Source organism: Mus pahari, chromosome 5 (assembly GCF_900095145.1).
Source record: "Mus pahari chromosome 5, PAHARI_EIJ_v1.1, whole genome shotgun sequence".
Lineage (NCBI taxonomy): Eukaryota > Metazoa > Chordata > Mammalia > Rodentia > Muridae > Mus > Mus pahari.
The window spans coordinates 50,868,531-50,874,495 of NC_034594.1; the positions used below are offsets into that span (position 1 = coordinate 50,868,531).

The following is a 5,965-nucleotide window of genomic DNA, read 5'->3' on the forward strand; positions in this document are numbered from 1 at the left end:
CAATAATATACATTATACATTGCATGCATGATATCTTATTAGCAGGGAATGATCCTCAGAACTTGCTTCTATGTTCTAGAAATTTACAACAGGCATTATCTGATAAAGGATTATAAATAGCTCCAGAAAAAGTGCAAACTCAAGATCCTTATAATTATTTAGGTTTTAGGCTTACAGATCAAGCTGTTTTTCCTCAGAAAATAATTATTCATAGGGACAATTTTAAAACTTTAAATGATTTTCAAAAGCTGTTAGCTGATATTATTTGGCTTTGTCCTTATTTAAAGCTTACTACAGGAGAATTGAAACCCTTATTTGATATTCTTGGGAGGGATGCTGATCCTACCTCTCCTCGAGTTTTAACTTCAGAAGGGTTGTTGTCCTTACAAGTAGAAAGAGCTACTGAAAAACAATTTGTTACTTATATAGACTATTCTTTGCTTTTACATTTGTTGATTTCTAATAGGACTCATACACCTACAGGACCTCTGGAGGTCAACTGCCTCAGTCTGTGGAACTTGTCACACAGATCCTACTGGAGGTGGTGTGGCACAAACACCATTCTTGCTTGAAAAAAATCCTTTTTATATTGGTCATATAATTGGTCATATAAGAGCTCATTCTGATCTTCATAGACCTTTAGCTGTAGGCAATGATTGTATTGGCAAAGATTTGATGGGAGAAGCTCTAGTTTCAGATCCTATTGTTTTGGCCAAATGTGGTCACAATATAATTAATCTTTTTAGTCATACCTTAAGGCTCCTACATAATATCGCTAAGGAGCAAGCTAGAATGATTTTAAAGTAATGTCTTGACAGTCTTACATTGTCTCAAGTTCATTGTTTAGGGGTTAATCCACAGGCTTTATGCCCAATCATATTTGGCAAATAAATATAATTCATTATTCAGAATTTGGAAATTTTAAATATATACATGTTTGTACTGACACTTGTTCCGGACTCATTTTTGCTTCTCTACATACAGGAGAAGCTTCTAGAAATGTAATTGATTTTGCTTAAAGGCTTTTATTGCTATGGGATTGCCTAAAATCAAGACAGATAATGGCCCTGTTTATACTGGAAATAACTTTATACAATTTTTGTAAGGAATTTGGAATTGAACATAAAACTGGAATTCCTTTTAATCCATGGGACAAAGAATTGTTGAACGTGTGCATTGCACTCTGAAAAATTGGCTTTTGAATACAAAAAAGGGGGAATCATATCCCCGTACACCACAAAAATTTTTAAATTTCAATGATAAGGAACTCTCTGAGTGTGGGGAAGAGGGCATGTTTGTGTTTTTTCTGCAGGATGCTGAAGGAGCATGCTAGCTGCCCGAGTGGTTAATGAAACATGCTGATGCTGGGACAAAGAACGATGCTGATCGTGAGTTTGTAGAGTGTCCTGACAATGATGATAGAAAAGTTGTATTGGGCCTTCATCCCTGATCCTCCCTTTACTACATCCAACAGTATGGGAAGGCCTAAAAGTTGTGGTAATGGTAAACAACACTAAGTTGATGGATATGCCTGCTGGAGGAAATTTCACCATCAATAGAGAAATTAATTACTAAAGATTTAGAACTAAAGCCTCCATATACTTTTGTGGGAGGCACAGCTACAGGCACTTCTGCCCTAGTTTTGCAAGGATAGAATTAAAACATAGATAAAGAATTGGCTGTGTCTTCCTGTGACCCTAGTTCCTCAGTTGACCTTGCTAACTCCTGCCGAATATTTGAGCTGGAATAGCCCCTCAGATATTAGAATCAACCAAGCTGTTTTCCTCCCTGTAGTGGCCTGTGTCTCCTTGGTAACCTCTGTTGTGGCTGCCGGGTTGGCTGGAGGAACTTTAACCCATTCTCTTCTTACCACCGCCAAATTATCTCCACAATTTGCGTTGGCAGTGGAAGCCTCCATTGAGTCATTAGCTTCTTTACAGAGACAATTAACTTCCCTTGCCCAAGTTGCCTTACAGAATGAAGAGCACTTGATTTGCTGACTGCTGAGAAAGGTGGCACCTGTCCCTTTCTGCAAGAAGAATGCTGCTTTTATGTAAATGAATCAAGTATAGTGGAAACACCAATCCAACAGTTACATAAACTTAAGTTGGAGCTCCAGAAAAAAGTTTTCACTCGCTGCTGATAATTGGTGGAAGTCCTATATGTACACCCTCTTGATGCCCCTCCTTGGACCTTTAATAAGCATTTTATTATTAGTAACTTTGGGGCCTTTTATTTTTAATAGAATTACTGGTTTTATAAAACAGCAGATTGATTCCTTGGCATCGAGACCTTTGCGAATTTATTATCATAGACTCGATTTGGCTAACAGAGGCCTTGCTGAGCCTGAGGCTGATAATTCTCCTTCAGGAGCTGCATAGGATTCATACCTGTGCATACTGGTTCTTGATAACATGAATCCAGTATGGGCACCAGCGTGGGTTGCGAGGCTAAGCACCGCAGGGAAGGTCTAACATGGACCATCTCTGAATTCCCTGTGAGACAAACCTGGTTTGCAAGGAGGTTGGTATCTGTTTTCAACCTTATCCTAAGGATCTTTCTAAGGTTCCTCCCCTCCCCCAAAGATACCAAGAGCCATGACTGTGGGTCGTGCCCCCGCTGGTTAACGCCCACTCATCCAACGATGAGATGACTATTGACCACCCCAGTTATGTGGGGATTTATTGAAAATAATTAAAAGGGAGGAGACCAAGGCAACTCTTTTTTTTTTTAAAGATTTATTTATTTATTATATGTAATTATACTGTAGCTGTCTTCAGACACTCCAGATGAGGGAGTCAGATCTTGTTACGGATGGTTATGAGCCACCATGTGGTTGCTGGGATTTGAATTCCGGACCTTTGGAAGAGCAGTCGGGTGCTCTTACCCACTGAGCCATCTCACCAGCCCCCCAAGGCAACTCTTATAAAGGACAACATTTAATTGGGGCTGGCTTACTGGTCCTGTGGTTCATTCCATTATTGTCATGGCAGAAAGCATGGCAGCATCCAAGCAGGCATGGTGCTAGAGGAGCTGAGAGTTCTATATCTTGATCCAGAGGCAGCCAGGAGAAGATTCTCTTCCACATGCAGCTAAGAAGGGGCTCTCTTCTGCTCTGGGCAGAGCTTGAGCACAGGCCCTGAAAGCCCACCCCCACAGTGACACACTCCCTGACAAGGCCAGACCTCCTAATAATGAATGCCACGTCCCATGGACCAAGCATGTTCAAAACGTCACAACCTGCACCTCTTCCTGATTCAACTAAACTCAGTGAATATTAAGTGGGTTGCAAGATGACACGAGTTATAAATTGTAGGAAACTTGCACCAAGATAAAACCTCTTAACAGGAAAAAACCAAATGTGGAGCGTGACTGTCATCCTACATTCTGGGGAGGAGAGTGTGGGTCTGAGGCTTTCCCCAGGGTCCCCTCATTGTTGGCTGACATTAAATGTAAGTGTTTTTATCCAACCAATCAAATTCATTTCTTCTTTCTGTTGAACAGGCATTATGTTTTGGATAACTATCGTTGCTTAGAGAGCAGGTTGGTCAGCTTAGATAAAATGGAGTCTATTGGGGGCTGGAGAGATGGCTCAGCAGTTAAGAGCACTGACTGCTTTTCCAAAGGTCCCAAGTTCAAATCCCAGCAACCACATGGTGGCTCACAACCATCTACACAGCTACAGTGTACTCATATACATAAAATAACTAAATAAATCTTAAACAAAAGAGCTTACATTTGAGGCCCCAGGGGCTTCAGTTCCAGGGATGAGCAGCTTCATTGGCACACATTTATAAACATTTTATAAATTAGAAAGGTTGTGCTGTTTAGAGCTGGGTGTGGTGGTGCTCACAGGTAGATCCCTGAATTCAGGCCAACCTGGTATACAGGGCAAGGTTCTAGGACAAGCAGAACTATAGAGAGAAACTCTGTCTCAAAGAATGAATGAATGAAATCTAAAGGCTATGCATATTTTGCTTCGTAAGTGTCTCTTGATAGCCATCAGGCTGTTGACTGACTTAGCTTTTTTAATTTTTTTGGTTTTTCGAGACAGGGTTTCTCTGTGTAGCCCTGGCTGTCCTGGAACTCACTCTGTAGATCAGGATAGCCTCAGAAGTCTACCTGCCTCTGCCTCCCAAGTGCTGGGATTAAAGGCGTGCGCCACCACAGCCCGGCCTGACTTAGCATTTTTATATAGGTCCTGCATAGATAGATATTTGATTCTCATTATCAGGCCGGAGGTAAGAAATTCTCAGTCTTGAGGCCACAAAGGAGAATGTCCCGGCAACCTCCCTTCCACACAATGAAACTCGTGGATTTCCCCACCTTCTTGTCTACCTCAGTCTCCACTAAAACCTCTTTCAGATTTTTTTTTTCTTTTTAAAAGATTTTTACCTTTGTGCGTACGTACCTGTGTTTCTGGGTATGTGCTTGGTTATGAGCTGACGCCTGCGGGTCCCCGAAGTCTCCCGATGTGAGGGCTGAGAACTGAACTTGTTCCTTCTCAGAGCAGTTAGAAGTCCTATCAGCTGAGCCATCTCTCCAGCCCCTCTTTTCAGATTAAAAAAAAAAAAAAAAAAAAAAAAGAACGAAAAGAAAGAAGAGAAGAGAAAAGAAAAAAAAATCTAGCAAGTTAGCCTTAATGGCTTCATGGCTGAGGCTCTGAAACCTGAAACTGTATACGTTTCCCAAGTGCTGAAATTATAGGCAGAGCCAACTGGCTCCCTGCTTTCTTTTCTCTAAATTTTCAAATTTAGTGTGGGGGTGAGGTATGTGTGTGTGTGTGGGGGGGGATACTGCGTGCCAGACAGAGCATATGGGGACCAGAGAACAAGTGGTAGGAGTCAATCCTCGCCTTCTACCAGCTGGGTAGGTCAGGAATGGAACTAAAGTGATTCAGCTTGCATGAACCCTCCCCTCCCCGGACATTTAAAGGAGGCTGTGCAGTGACTGTACAAGGGAAGCCATAACCTTCCAGAGCTCATGTTAAGTTTGTTGTCAGGTCTGGTTTTGGGGAGTTGGCTTGGAATAAACCACTTGTGCATCTTGGACCCCTCAATCCCAGATATTGACCTAAGTGACATAAACGTTAACTTAAAAGCTCGTCTTCCCGACAACGCGAACTAGACAAGTAGGCCACCATCCCTGTACTCGACTGCTCAGGTTCAGCCTGCTGCAAACCGTCTTCTCCCGCTTCTGTGCTCAGCGAAGGGGAGGATAAACCGGAAGTGTCCAGGAGTCCATGTATGCGCCTTGCTGAAGCACCAGGGAGGAGGCTGCACTCTCAGCCGCCACACCCTTCACGAGGGGGCGGGGCATGCAAATCACACTCGGCGTGCGCGCTCGGGATCGCCGGGAGAGCCGGGGTCGTGGACGTTGTAGCTGGAGCTGTGGGCGCTGGAGTGGGAGTGAGGTGTGGAGAACGCGGACACGGACGGGAGGAGGAAGGAGCCGCGGGGAAGGCAGGAAGTGAGGATTGCGAGCGGTCACCACGAAGTTAATGTGTCTCGCGGCCGCAGAGCATGGCTGCGTGGTGTGTGCCGGGTATCGCTTCTCGGCCTTTTGGCTAAGATCAAGTGTAGTATCTGTTCTTATCAGTTTAATATCTGATACGTCCTCTATCCGAGGACAATATATTAAATGGATTTTTGGAGTTAGGAGTTGGAATAGGAGCTTGCTCCGTCCACTCCACGCATCGACCTGGTATTGCAGTACCTCCAGGAACGGTGCACCCCTTCCGGGGAATAATGCTGGTTTAAGGAGAGACTTTGCGGTACTTAAAGGTTCTTCTGCTAGTAAACAATTGTCATCTCATGCACTTTGTTGATTGCAGACTACCACAAAAGTGGTAGGGGAAAATAGTCACCATAAAGATATTGGGGATCAGGGAGCTGGTATTTAGGCCTTTGGCAGGGGAGGAGGAGGCATGGGTTCCAGTCACATCGTCTGCCATCCGCCTGTCCCC

At 43.7% G+C, this 5,965-nt stretch overlaps 1 non-coding gene across 1 annotated transcript; it reads left to right on the forward strand.

The window, feature by feature from the left end:
• Window positions 1-5,546: 5,546 nt before the first annotated feature.
• LOC115064201 lies at window positions 5,547-5,737 on the forward strand. Its single transcript, XR_003844030.1, has one exon. It is a non-coding gene; the product is annotated as a U2 spliceosomal RNA (small nuclear RNA).
• Window positions 5,738-5,965: the final 228 nt, after the last annotated feature.